We start from the raw sequence: 14,674 nt of genomic DNA on the forward strand, positions 1-14,674 counted from the left end.
ACCGGCGGCCGGGGCCCGGGACCGGGCCCGGGTTCCGGCGGCGGCGCGGGTCGACCAGATGTCCGCGCGGGGCGCACGCTCCTCTCGGAGCCCCGAGGGCTACGCGGAGGCCGCGGACGAGCAGCCGCGAGGCCGCCGGGGCCGCCGCCCTGCCTGGTCGACCAGCTGTCCGGCCCGGACTTGGTCCCCGGACCGGGGCGCGCGGGTCGACCAGATGTCCGCGGCGCTCGGGGCCGGGCCTCGGGGCTCTGGGTGCCCTGGGTGTTCTGGGTGCGCTCCCGGCCCTCTGTCGGCTCCGAAGGCCCCGCGGACTCGTAGCCACGGGGTCCGGCGGCGCGCGGGTCGACCAGATGTCCGCGCCGAGCGCCGCGGGACCGCAGGGCGCTCGGCCTTCTCGGAGGCTCGAGGGCTCCGGCGACCCGGCGGACGAGCAGCGGCGAGGCCGCTGGGGCCGCCGCCCTGCCGGGTCGACCGGCGACCCGGCCCCCGGGTCTCGGGTCTCGGGGGGGTGGGCGGGTCGACCAGATGTCCGCACCGAGCGCCCCGCGGGGCCGCGGGGCCGCGGGGCGCTCGGCCTTCTCGGAGCCCCGAGGGCTCCCTGGAGGCCGCCGGGGCCGCCGCCCTGCCGGGTCGACCAGCTGTCCGGCCCGGACTTGGTCCCCGGAGTGGGGCGCGCGGGTCGACCAGATGTCCGCGGCGCCCGGGGCCGGGTCCCGGGTCTCTGGGTGCTCTGGGTGCGCTCCCGGCCCTCTGTCGGCTCCGAAGGCCCCGCGGACTCGTAGCCACGGGGTCCGGCGGCGCGCGGGTCGACCAGATGTCCGCGACGAGCGCCGCGGGGACGCGGGGCGCTCGGCCTTCTCGGAGCCCCGAGGGCTCCCTGGAGGCTGCGGACGAGCAGCCGCGAGGCCCCCGGGGCAGCCGCCCTGCCGGGTCGACCAGCTGTCCGGCCCGGACTCGGTCCCCGGACCGGGGCGCGCGGGTCGACCAGATGTCCGCGGCGCTCGGGGCCGGGCCCCGGGGCTCTGGGTGCTCTGGGTGCGCTCCCGGCCCTCTGTCGGCTCCGAAGGCCCCGCGGACTGGTAGCCACGGGGTCCGGCGGCGCGCGGGTCGACCAGATGTCCGCGCCGAGCGCCGCGGGGACGCGGGGCTCTCGGCGGCCTGGGTGGGCTCCCCGGCCTCCGTCGGCTCCAGAGACCCCGCGGACTCGTGGGTGCGGCTCCCAGGTGGCCGACGCCCTGCCGGGTCGACCAGCTGTCCGGCCCGGACTTGGTCCCCGGACCGGGGCGCGCGGGTCGACCAGATGTCCGCGGCGCTCGGGGCCGGGTCCCGCTGCTCTGGGTGCTCTGGGTGCTCTGGGTGCGCTCCCGGCCCTCTGTCGGCTCCGAAGGCCCCGCGGACTCGTAGCCACGGGGTCCGGCGGCGCGCGGGTCGACCAGATGTCCGCGCCGAGCGCCGCGGGACTGCAGGGCGCTCGGCCTTCTCGGAGGCTCGAGGGCTCCGGCGACCCGGCGGACGAGCAGCGGCGAGGCCGCCGTGGCCGCCGCCCTGCCGGGTCGACCGGCGACCCGACCCCCGTGTCTCGGGGGGGGGGGGGGGGGAGCGGGTCGACCAGATGTCCGCACCGAGCGCCGCGGGGCCGTGGGGCCGCGGGGCGCTCGGCCTTCTCGGAGCCCCGAGGGCTCCCTGGAGGCTGCGGACGAGCAGCCGCGAGGCCCCCGGGGCAGCCGCCCTGCCGGGTCGACCGGCGGCCCGGCCCGGACTCGGGCCCCGGGTCCCGTGGCGCGCGGGTCGACCAGATGTCCGCGCCGAGCGCCACATGGCTGCGGGTCGCTCCGGCTTCTCGCAGTCCCGAGGGTTCCGCGGGCACGTAGCTGCGAGACCCGGGCGGCTGCCCTCCGCCCGGCTCACGGGGCGCTCGTGTCCATCAGCTGGTCGTGCGGAAATCCCGTGGTTGGCCTCCCTCCCTCCCTCCCTCCCTCCCTCCCTCCCTCCCTCGTCCAGCCGCCACGTTTTCGGGGTTCGTGCGACTGGGATGAAATAGACCTTCCAAACGTCAATCGGAGATCATCCATCATACCTCTCGAGTCCCCAAAAGCCAAGAAACACGCCAACCAAAACGCTTTTATTATGCCAACGGTTCCCGTTTTCATTCCTATCGTTTAGGGAGGTTTGGTGGCAGCAGCGGCCGAAAGCAAAAGGAAACCCGAGGAAAGCGGCTCCATCCACCAGGGCTGTGTCTCATCGGTGCCGACGCAGGAGGGACGGGCTTCGTTCGTTCGTTCGCTGCGGCCCAAATTCCCGGGCCGCCCGAGGACCGCTCGCACCGGCCCGAGGGAGGGAGCCCCGGCAGGCAGGATGCCTCCGGGGAAATGGACAAGTCGACCGCGCGACCCACAACCCGCCCGACTGGGGGCGAGAAGGAGCATGGAGGAGGACTCCGTCCCCTAGTCGGCAGACGGCCCCGGGACAGGGACGTTCGCCAAAACCTCCCCAAGGCCGCTTTCCGTGACCGAGTCGGCCTCCCCGCCTGTACTCGTCCCGGCCCGAGAAACGAGACGCGGGGTGGATCGGGACCAGGCCACGCACCAGGCCGGCCGGCGCGGCATCCTCCCTCCCCCGACCTGACCTGACCTGGACGAACGCCTCCCCATCGCCCGCCCCCGCGAGGCTGATCCGTCCGGCCTGTGAGGAGGCCGCTTGTCGGGCGCCACCTGCTGCCCGGCATCCTCTTATATAGTGTTCGAGGAGGTCGACCAGGTGGCCCGGCCTGGATTGGGGGGGGGGGCGCGGGGTGCGGTGTCCCGGGCGGCGGGGGACGGGGGGGTAGGAGTGGAGAGGGAAAGGTGGGCGTGGAGAATGCCGGGGTCGGGGGTCGGCGCGGGGCGGGGCGGGAGTTGGGGATAGGGGAGGGGCGGGAGGCCGTCTGGACATGGAGGGTCGGAAGAGCGGTGGTGACAATGATTTTCATTATCATTTAGAAAGAAGAACGTGGACTTCTTTAGAGGAGTCCTTTGAATAGCTTCTCCATTTAGTTAACATACATCCAAATGGAGGTCGGGAAACTTGGGTCCTGTTAACATATGGATGGAAGTGGAAAGAACTATCGCGATGACCGTCCTTGTGTTTCTTTTATTTTTTCTTTCTTCCTGCTCCCCAAAGCCGCCCCCCCCACCCCCGCCCCGCCCCGCCCCGCCCCGTCCCGTCCCGTCCCGTCCATAGTTGTAGGTTCCAGTGGTAGGTCTTTCGCGTTTCTGCTATGTGGGACGCCGCCTCGGCGTGGCTTGAAGGGCGATGCTGGGTCTGGGGCTGCGCCCAGGATCCGAACCGGTGAAAACCTGGGCCGTCGAAGCCGGGGGCCGGGGTGGGGGGCGCATACTTGACCGCTCGTCCACGGGCTCGGCCCCTGGCCCCTTGTTTTCTAGGGAGAGAGACAGAGAGACCCGATCCATTTTCCCTTGGCCTCTAAAGCGTGCGTGTGGTCGAAAGGCGACAGAGAGAGGGGTTCTGGTCCAGAAAGCCCCGACTGCGCTGCCGCGGGGATCGGTCGGTTCCGCCCGAACCGTCCGAGTCGGAAAGGAACGGACAGCTTTCCTCCTTTGGGCCCCTGACTTGGGGCCGACAGGGGAAGAGGAACAGGCCTCTCTCCCTCACACCCTGGTCCCTTCCTCCAGGACGCCCTCCTTCTAGTCAGCCCGCCTCTGGCTTTTCCACACGCCGACGACCGCTCGTCGGCATGGACCCACCTTCCTTGGGGGACACCACCACACGACTCTCCCACTCGTCTGCCTGCCTTTCGTTGGCGTCGCTGCCAAAGGCGAGGGGTAGGGGTGGCGGTGGCAGGGACGGCAGGGGCCCAGCGGCTCTCTGGCGGGTGAAGAAGTCTTGCTGGTTCTCCTAGGTCGGTGATCTTTCTCGATCTCCACACACATTCTTCGTTTGGGGAGCCAAGAGACGCCCTCTGAGGAATCCCTATGGCCAGGGTCGATCACTTACTCGCTCACTGCCTCGGCCTCGGCCTCGGCCTCTGTCCGTCTTGTCTCTCTCCCTCCCTCCCTCCCTCCCTCCCTCCCTCGTCGGTCTCTGTGTGTGGACGTCTAGGTGGAGGCGAGGCAGGGAGGCCACCCACCCACCCACCCACCCACCCACCTACCTCGTGGTTTACCACACGCTCTACACGGAGGTAGAATTCCCATCCCACCGAATCCATCCTTTCCACGGGACACAAGCCAGTGGCCTTCGGGAGTCTCTCTCCCCAAGGTGGCGCATCCGTCATGGCTATCTATTTCCAGAAGGTTTCCGTTTCCATCCCCTCCCCCCGAAAGAAAAAACGGCCCCACTCCCGGATCTGCCCCACCACGATCACCACCACCCCTGCTGCCGCCGCCGCCGCCGCCATCTGCTGTCGCCCTCTAGGGTTGGACCGTTCTAGCTCTCTCCTCTGTGTGGAATCGCAACGTAGGTCGCCTTGGATGTCTGGCACCTCTCACTTAGCAGAAGGTTTTGGAGGCTAAGGCTGGGCCACGCTTTGGCCCGGGTCAGTGTTCCGTTCCTCCGGACGGCTTCCTCGTTTTCCACGAGAAGGAGCCGTGAAGACGGAAAGGAAGGGCGGATGGATGGCTTTTCCCGTGCTACCGAGTCCCTCTCCCCTTTTCCCCAAAGCGTGAGGGGCGGTCGAGAGGATCGTCTCTGATGACAAAAGTCAGAGGCACCCCGGGTCAGACACCGTGCGAGGCGTTGGTGTGTTCTCGAGAGGAGAACACGTCCCCGTCAACGTTTCCTGTCGTTCTCGTTCCGAAAGGATTCACGCGCCACCCCGTCTCCCTCAAGGTCTTAGGGCTGTCGTGCTCCGCAGCCGTCACGTGTCGTGGATCCTGGGCACCACCACGCCACCCCGCCCCCCCCCCCGCCATAGCTGTCGATCGCTATGTGGCACGCCTACGTTTGCCCAAAAGAGCAGTCCGATGGACAGCGTGGTGCTTTTCCCAGCAGGCAGGCAGGTGAGAGTCACCCCTCTAGAAGGTTTCCAAGCCCCGTTCCATTCTCAGAGGCAGCTCCTTTGGCCATCAAGGAGGCAGGCGATGGGGGTGGGGGTGGGGATGGGGATGGGGCAGGGGCCTCTGTCCCTCTGTCGCGGTAGAAATGATTGGGAAAGGAGGGACGATGGGCGTAGGTCGACCATCCTGGGCGGTGGTGCTTTGGGAGCTTTTTCTAGAAGAAGGAGCGAACGGCGTTCCCTGGGAAGGGAGGAAACCAGAGGAGGTCCCCCTCAGACCGACCTGGCACGAGAAGGACACACACTCTCTCTCTCTCTCTCTCTCTCTCTCTCTCTCTCCCTTTTCTTCCTGACTTGAAATCAGGAGACAAAACTCCCCTGCCAAAGGGGCCCTCCCAAAACGGGGAGTGAGGAAGACCTCCTTCTCTTCACGGCTGAAGTTCTCCCTGCCTTTCCTGGACGGGAAGGATAGCACCTACGCCCGCTGCCGTCGGTGACTTTTAGTCCCCCTGGAGAGGAAGAAATTCTTTCCCGTGGCCGAACCCTGGCGGTTCGTTCGTGCTGCAGAGGACGTGACCCTCTCTGACACACCCAGGAACCTCCTCGCTCCGGGTCGAGGAGAGGGAGTTCTGTTCTGTGGTTTAGAATGGTGCTTAAAAAGGGATGTCGCTTACAAAGGGTCCTCGTCCCCCTTCCTAAACCTAAACGGACGGCTCGGCTCGGAGGCGTGAGATACGTTTCGCATCCTCCTCGTCGTCTTCACTCAAAGTTTTATTGGAGTTTGGAAGATTTTATTTTTTGTCTTTCCTTTTTCTCCCCAAAGCCCCCCGGTACGTAGTTGTGTGTTCTTCGCGGTGGGTCCTTCTAGCGGTGGTATGTGGGACGCCGCCTCAGCGTGGTTTGATGAGCAGTGCCGTGTCCGCGCCCGGGATCCGAACGAACCGATGAAACACTGGGCTGCCTGCAGCGGAGCGCGCGAACTTAACCACTCGGCCACGGGGCCAGCCCCTTACTGGATTTTCAAAACAACTCCGGGGGCCGGCCCGGTGGCGCGGCGGTGAAGTTCGCACGTTCTGCTCCGCCGGCCCCGGGTTCGCCGGTCCGGATCCCGGGCGCAGGACCCGGCACCGCTTGGCGAGCCACGCTGTGGCAGGCGTCCCACCTGGAAAGTAGAGGGGGATGGGCACGGATGTCAGCTCAGGGCCAGTCTTCCTCGGCCGACAGAGGAGGATTGGTGGCAGATGTTCGCTCAGGGCTCATCTTCCTCAAAAATAAAATAATAAATCGATTCGATAAAATGTCAAATAACACAACCGCGGGATCACGCTTAGAGTCACCCTTGGCCCGATGATGCCACTCCCCACCCCCCCCACCCCCCTGCCCCCCACCATTTGGAGGTGCCGTCAGTGGGATTCGTTCCTGTTTGTCCATCTTTCTTCCTCTTTTTTTTTTTTTTTTTTTAAAGACTGGCACCCGAGCTCATTGCCAATCTTTTCTTTTCTTTTTATTCCTCCTCCTTCTTCTTCTTCTCCCCAGAGCACCCCAGTACCTAGTTCTATATTCTCTTTGAGGGTCCCTCTGGTTCTGCCGTGTGGGACGCCACCTCAGCGTGGTTTGATGAGCGGTGCCGTGTCCGAGCCCAGGATCCGAACCTTCCAAGCCCCGGGCCGCTGAAGCGGAGCGTGCAAACTCAACCGCTCGGCCACGGGGTCAGCCCCTCCCTTCCTTCCTTCCTTCCTTCCTTCCTTCCTTCCTTCCTTCCTTCCTTCCTTCCTAAGGAGGAGGAGGCAGGCACTGTGTGAAGTCGCCAGTGAGTCTGTGGAAAGAGACGGAGGATTTCCCATGGGAAGCCGGGGCGGGGGACACGGACCGATGTCGTGCGAACTTGAAGGTGAAAGATCAAAAAACCCACACACGCCTAGAGCGGCGGGTTGCCCGTTAGGAGTTTGCTTGCCGGGCCCATAACGCAGGGCTCATCGATGAGCCAAACCGTCCGTGATCCTCAAGCAGTCTAGTAGGGTTAGAGAAAGGAGGGGGGCACTCTTTCTGCCCCAGATGAGGCGAGTTTCTCAGACAGCCACCCTGCCCCAACATCTTCCCTCCCTGCCTCCCGGCCCTTGGTGGACTGCGGCCTAAGGGTGGGGGAATTGAAGAAAGCCGTTCAATGGAAAAAAGCCCGAGGCCATGGGAGAGAGCTTCCTGCACTTGAATGAAGCCCTGACGCCAGGCCCATCGGAATGAATGGGCCTGACCTCCCCTCCCCCCTCCCCCCTCCCCCCTCCCAGGCTGGCGACTCGGCAGTGGAAGGCTAGGGGTTTCTTCCGAAATGGTGAACCGGCCCCCTTGTCCACAGGAAAACCACACACGGGTACAGCCTAGGCCGGATCTCAGGGTACAGCCTAGGCCGGATCTCAGGCCAAGTCGTCAGGGTGGCAAGATGATGGCGGATGAGAGGAAACTTGTTCTGGGACCGCACCGCCCCCCCCCATCGCCTCTCTGGCTGAGAAGAGGGCTGGGGAGCGGTGAGGGTCAGGGGGAGAGTGGGGGCGGGGCCGGGACAGGGACCACCGGGCAGTAGGACGGGAGTAGCCCTGAGGCCTGCCTGCCTGCTTCCTTCCCTGCCGGCGCAGGGCTGAGAGAGGCACGGGGCACGCTGGCTCCTGCCCCTTCACTCATTCGGGAAGCCTCCTGTTGTTGCTCCTGAGGTGCCGGCTGCGGTGACAGACAGAGCAAAACTCCTCTCTCTGTCTATTTCTTCAAAGGCCCGAGTCTGAGCTACGACAGATTCCCCTGTGGCTCAACCCGCAACCTCCCATCCTGCCAGACCAGACCCCTTGTCTAAAAACCTCCACTGGAGGAGCTCTTCCACCTGACTCGGAAAGGAAACACCAGCCCCGCCTCAGCCTCACACCCACCACCACCACCACCACCCGCCCCCCCCCCCGCCCCACTCTCCTCCGGACCCAGATACCTAACAGAGGGAACAAAAATCCAAAAATCCTGCTGCTCTCCTTCTACCACCTCCACTTCAGAAGAGTCAGTCTCCCCCGAACACCTCAGACTCTGTGACTTCCCGCGGCCTCCCTTTCCCCGTCCCCATTCTCTCCCCGGACGGGCCCCATCTTACACTTGAACGACAGCTCCACCGCTCGGGGCAGCTGGACACGATGTCCCAAAGTGGCCCGGACGGTAGCCTGGTCGATTCCAAAGGACCCACGCACGCAGTCGGCCATAAACGTGGTGTGGAGATCGTGGACGTTTGCGGGCCTCTGATGAAATCGCTGCTCCGGGGACCCCGGCGTCTAGGACCCGTCTTCTCCGTGTTCTTCACACCGTTGCTCCTGGGCCGGTTATTCTCTTCCCTCTCACTGACCTTAACGTTTTGTCTCTGCCATTGAATTTTGACTGTGCGAATGTGACTTGCCGCTGTAGGGCTGCGTGGATCTCTCAGGCATCCTGCTGTGCCGTGCGGGGGGGGGGGGGGGGAATCCTTGGTGGGTGGGTCGATAGACGTCCCTTTGGTTGTGCCCTGGAGGGGAGAGACAGAGGGGACGACTCAATCCACCACGAACGCTGATGTCGCTCCGATAAACCTGTAGCGGTGATTCTAGTTTATGGCCCGTGTCCTGAAAATAACTTCCCGAAGGGCCAGCCCGGCGGCACAGCGGTTAAGTTCGCACGTTCCGTTTTGTCAGCCAGGGGTTCGCAGGTTCGGATCCAGGGTGCGGACGTGGCGCCGCTTGGCGAGCCACGCTGTGGTCAGCGTCCCGCCTATCAAGGGGAGGGGGATGGGCACGGATGTTAGCTCGGGATCACTCTCCCGGGGCAAAAAGAGGAGAATTGGCAGCAGGTGTCAGCTCGGGGCTCGTCTTCCTCGAAAAATAAATTAATTAAATTAATAAAAACAACTTCCCAAACCTCTCTGATAACTTGAAGCTTTGAAGTTTTGCGAGGTGAAATCAGGTGATAAAAAAGTCCACGGACAGGGGCGGCCCCGTGGCCGAGTGGTTAAGTTCACAAGCTCCCCTTCGGCGGCCCAGGGTTTTGCCGGTTCAGATCCCGGGCACGGCACGGACACGGCACCGCTCGTCGGGCCGTGTGGAGGCGGCGTCCCACATGCCACAACTGGAAGGGCCCTCAACTAAGATAGACAACTATGTCATGGGGGGGATTGGGGGAGAAAAATCGGGAGGGGGGGAAAAAAAAACAAAAACGGAAGATTGGCAACAGGCGTTAGCTCTGTGAGGGCCGATCTTCCTCACCCAAAAACTAAAGTGAGATGAAATCAAATAAAGCGAAGGAAAAGCTAAACCTATGAAATCCCATGTTTCTAAAAGTGGCCAAGTGTTTAGACATTGGCCAAGCGACGGAATGCTCATGGGAAGGACAGTTCCTAATTGCTGGCTTCTTAGTTTTCACCAAAATTAAGGTTCGTGAGGGTTAAAAAATCTACTTAACAAATGCGATGAAAGCCACTAGGCCGGCCCGGTGGCGCGCTGGTTAAGTGTGCCTGTTCCGCTTCGCCGGCCCGGGGTTCGCCAGTTCGGATCCCGGGGGTGCACGTGGCACCGCTGGGCGAGCCACGTGGTGGTAGGCGTCCCACATATGAAATAGAGGAAGATGGGCACGGAGGTGAGCTCAGGGCCAGCCTTCCTCGGCAAAAAGAGGAGGATTGGCAGCAGTTAGCTCAGGGCTCATCGTCCTCAAAACAAAACAAAACAAAACAAAAAGCCACTAAAAGTGAATATGGGAAACATCTTTGTGTTCAAGGAAAGTGAGATGGCTGCCTTCAGGCAAGAGGGCCTAAAAAGTAAAGATCGTTTTGTCTGTGAAAAGGTGATCAAAGTTTCACGGGGAAAATAATCTGAGAAAAAGGCCTGTTCGTGGTCAAGTGGCCTAAAATTGGAACGAGTGGACAGATAGAAATGGCGAGCGATAGGATCTATGGGAGTCTATGAGGAAGCCATTGGGTGTCGGCCTAATTCGGCCTGACAGTGTTTTTCGAAAAGGGCCTGACGTGGCCGTCGAGCACGCATCGCATCGTAGATCCGCTTTACACATTTCCTACGGCAAGAACCAATGCCCTTAAGGGAAAGGAGCAGCTTCCCCGTGCTCGGGCCTTTCCTTAAGGAGAGGCATCTTTCCTTAGGCTAGGAGCGGATGGTTGCGCTCACCTTTGACCATCCGGCTCCCCTGTGACCACCCAGGCCCAGACAACAGACCTGCCACCCAGCAGTGTCTGTCGATCGCTGTGCCGACAGAGCAGTCTCGCGACTATCATCCAAGGGACCTTTCGATCCTATGTGAAACGTCCTCTCTGGGGGTCTAGAAGCACTCTGTACACCCCACTTCCCGGGCACCCTCTCTTCCTTCGGGAAGAAAGGCCCCGGGCCACAGTCCTCACATTTTAGCTCAGAATAAACGCACCCCGATTTTCACGGATAGATTGGTTCCGGATTATTTCCGTCGACAGAATGGAATCAAGTCAATGAGTTTCAAGATCGGAGGGAAGCTGATGCAAAATCAGAATTTGTTTTTCTCACTCCCGAAAGGATACTTTTCTCTAACTTCTAGTCTCCTCCTGATAAAGACATTGGAAAATGTTTCTCTTGACCTCTGAGGGAATCGACACCAAAGACAGAGATCCTCCATTTTGTCAGAATGATTTCCTAGGCCTCCAATGGAGGAGGCCTCCCTCGGACGGGAGCTCAGCTTTTGTTTTGCAACAGTTTTCCTCTCTCTGCTTGCCTTTAACATCTCCTTTCCCGTTCTTCTTTTTTGGAAGGGAAATACGTGCACCGCTGGGGAAAAAAAAAAAAAAAAGAATTTTCTAAATGACCAAAGAAGATCTACGACTGTTGTTATTTTGGTTTCACGGAGCAGTTCCACGTCCACATTTACTCCATTTTAAACACCCACACACACTCACAGCACGGCGCTGTGAGGATGTCCTGGGGAACTCGATTTGTGGAGGGAATGGCTGTGAGGTCTCTGCCCCCCAACCCCCACCATTTGGGTGCTTCTGCTTGTTGATGAGGACGGGAAGCCCTGCTGAAATCCATATTCTTATCACCACACGTGCATCTGCACCCATGCTCCCCCCCGTGTGTCGTCTTTGGGCTTTGCTGTGGCCCCGTGCGGAGGGAGACCTGTTTTGTGTTGTAAACTTTTCCGCGGCCAAGCGGCTCGGTCCTTTCCTCTACGACTTGTGGGCTCTGTCTGTCCGTCTGCCTTAGAGAGACCCTCTGGGCCGGAAGTGACAGGCTGCACACAATTCCTGACAGACTGCGGACAATTCCTCCGTCGTCACGGTCCTTCTCTGATGACGTGCATGGTTTCGGTTTGACAGCGACCCCCACCCCCCACCCCGCCGTGATTTTCTAAGTCCTCCCGGGAGCCCGGGAAGTGCTCGGGCCGCTCCGGGAAGCGGGGGCCGGCAGCCCCGGCCTGCCCCGTGGCATCTCCGGGGACTTTTCCACCTCTGTCCGCGTCAGCCAGCCGGCAGCCCCGCGCCCGGCCCGGCCCAGAAGTCACGTGGGGAGTCTGTCCCCTTCCTGGCAAGCCCACCCACCCCACCCCCCTCCCCGCCGATTTTCCAACACCTCCTTCTGCGCCCAGGGTTGCCCTGTGCTGCCTGGGAGCTCCGAGGTGGACACCCTGGGGCCTCACGTGGTGACCTCCCGGCCGCCCCAAGCGGGCCCAGAGAGAAAGAGAGAGAGAGAGAGACAGAGAGAGACAGAGACAGAGACAGAGACAGAGAGAGACAGAGACAGAGACAGAGACAGAGACAGAGAGAGACCTGACCCGGCGGTGGGCTCAGGCTGTGCACTCTCGCTGGCTGGTGACCCGGTTCCCTCCCGCTGACCCCTCCGCGCCGGTCGTTGGGCGCCATCTGGCGGCCGCTTTTACAGAGTGGCCCTCCTCCGGAGCCCCGGCGACATGAGCAAGGGATGGGACTCGCAGGACGTCTGTGTGGTTTCCAGTGTGGGGCTGTGTGGAACAGAGCTGCTAAGAACATTCATGCCCCGGATTCTGTGTGAATGAACAGGAACGTGGCCGCAGCCCCCACCCCGCCCCCCGCCCCAGCCCCCGGGAGTGGTGGGAGTGGTGCCCTCCAGACCACCCTCGGGTTGGATGCCTCCCTCCCTGGAAGGACTCACGGGACTCCACAAAAGCTGACTTCCTGGAGGTCCAGCGGAGACCCCCAAGGCCCAAGGCCCCCCCCCCCCACCCACCCACCACAGATCACTGTGGAAGCCTTAACGACCCAAGGCTCCAGCTACATACAGACGCTCTTAGGAGGCAAGATACACCAAAGGCTTATGTAGGTTGCCACTTTCGGTGGTTGTTTCCGCGGCGTGTCAGTTTTGGAACCCGCCACGCCCTTTTTCACAGAGGCCATACCGTTTCCCTTCACCACCAGTGAGGCGTGAGTGACTGACTTGGCTTCTCCGCGACCTGACTAGCAGTTTGATCCTGTTCCGGTATTTGGAAGAAGGCAGTCTCACGCATGTGTCCCCACAATGTCTCCCTCTAATTTTCTCACTTGCTTTTCCAGGGAACAGCTCACATCTTTTCATGCGCTTATCGGTCATCCATGCGTACCTCCTCCACCCCAGGTGAAAGTGCCTGCTCTGTCTATTGGTCTTCCATTCTTTTTGTATTTTTCAGTGTTGATTTCCCCCGGGTCTCCACTCCATTGTGGGTTTTGTTTTTTGTTTTTTGTTTTTTGTTTTTTTTTTTTGCTTAAAGATTGTCACCTGAGCTAGGCACTGTTGCGCTGCTTCCTCAGTTTCAGAGGGTACCTTTTTCAGGGTTGCTTTTTGACCGGGTCTCCTCGCCATTGTATTTTTTTATTTTTTTTTTTTTGCTTAAAGATTGCCACCTGAGCTAGCCTCTGTTGCCCATCTTCTTCGGTTTCAGAGGGTAGATTTCTCAGTGTTGCTTTTTCGCCAGCTCTCCACGCCCTTGCGTCTTTTTTTTTCCGGCTTGAAGGCTGCAACCTGAGCTAGCTTCTTTTGCCCATGTTCCTCAGTTTCAGAGGGTGGATTTCTCCGTGTTGCTTTTTCCCCAGGTCTCCACACCCTTGTGTGTTTCTTTGGCTTAACGATTGCCACCTGAGGTAGCCTCTGTTGCCCATCTTCGTCCGTTTCAGAGGGTGGATTTCTCAGTGTTGCCTTTTCGCCAGCTCCCCACGCCCTTGTGTGTTTCTTTTGCTTAAAGATTGTCACCTGAGCTAGGCACTGTTGCCCTGCTTCCTCAGTTTCAGAGGGTACCTTTTTCAGGGTTGCTTTTTCACCGGGTCTCCTCGCCATTGTATTTTTTTATCTTATTTTTTTTGCTTAAAGATTGCCACCTGAGCTAGCCTCTGTTGCGCTTCTTTCTCAGTTCTAGAGGGTAGATTTCTCCGTGTTGCTTTTTCCCCAGGTCTCCACGCACTTCCTTTTATTTTTCCTTAAAAATTGCCACCTGAGCTAGCCTCTGTTGTCCATCTTCGTCGGTTTCAGAGGGTAGATTTCTCACTGTTGCTTTTTTGCCAGGTCTGCACGCCCATGTGTTTTTTTTCTGCTTAAAGGTTGCAACCTGAGCTAGCTTCTTTTGCCCATGTTCGTCAGTTTCAGAGGGTGGATTTCTCCGTGTTGCTTTTTCCCCAGGTCTCCACACCCTTGTGTGTTTCTTTGGCTTAACGATTGCCACCTGAGGTAGCCTCTGTTGCCCATCTTCCTCAGTTTCAGAGGGTGGATTTCTGAATGTTGCTTTTTCCCCAGGTCTCCACGCCCTTGTGTGTTTCTTTTGCTTAACGATTGCCACCTGAAGCCAGCCTCTCTTGCCCATCTTCCTCAGTTTCAGAGGGTAGATATTTCAGGGTTGCTTTTTCCCCAGGTCTCCACGCCTTTGGGTTTTGTTTTTGCTTAACGATTGCCACCTGAGCTAGCCTCTGTTGCCCATCTTCGTCCGTTTCAGAGGGTGGATTTCTCAGTGTTGCCTTTTCCCCAGGTCTCCACGCCCTTGTGTGTTTCTTTTGCTTAACGATTGCCACCTGAGCTAGCCTCTCTTGCCCATGTTCCTCAGTTTCAGAGGGTAGATATTTCAGGGTTGCTTTGTCCCCAGGGCTCCACGCCTTTGTGCTTTGTTTTTGCTTAAGGATTGCCACCTGAGGTAGCCTCTCTTGCCCATCTTCCTCAGTTTCAGAGGGTGGATTTCTCCGTGTTGCTTTTTCCCCAGGTCTCCACGCCCTTGTGTGTTTCTTTTGCTTAAAGATTGCCACCTGAGCTAGCCTCTGTTGCCCATCTTCGTCCGTTTCAGAGGGTGGATTTCTCAGTGTTGCCTTTTCGCCAGCTCCCCACGCCCTTGTGTGTTTCTTTTGCTTAAAGATTGTCACCTGAGCTAGGCACTGTTGCCCTGCTTCCTCAGTTTCAGAGGGTACCTTTTTCAGGGTTGCTTTTTCACCGGGTCTCCTCGCCATTGTATTTTTTTATCTTATTTTTTTTGCTTAAAGATTGCCACCTGAGCTAGCCTCTGTTGCGCTTCTTTCTCAGTTCTAGAGGGTAGATTTCTCCGTGTTGCTTTTTCCCCAGGTCTCCACGCACTTCCTTTTATTTTTCCTTAAAAATTGCCACCTGAGCTAGCCTCTGTTGTCCATCTTCGTCGGTTTCAGAGGGTAGATTTCTCACTGTTGCT

The sequence above is a fragment of the Equus asinus genome, unplaced genomic scaffold (assembly GCF_041296235.1).
Source record: "Equus asinus isolate D_3611 breed Donkey unplaced genomic scaffold, EquAss-T2T_v2 contig_357, whole genome shotgun sequence".
Taxonomy (NCBI): domain Eukaryota; kingdom Metazoa; phylum Chordata; class Mammalia; order Perissodactyla; family Equidae; genus Equus; species Equus asinus.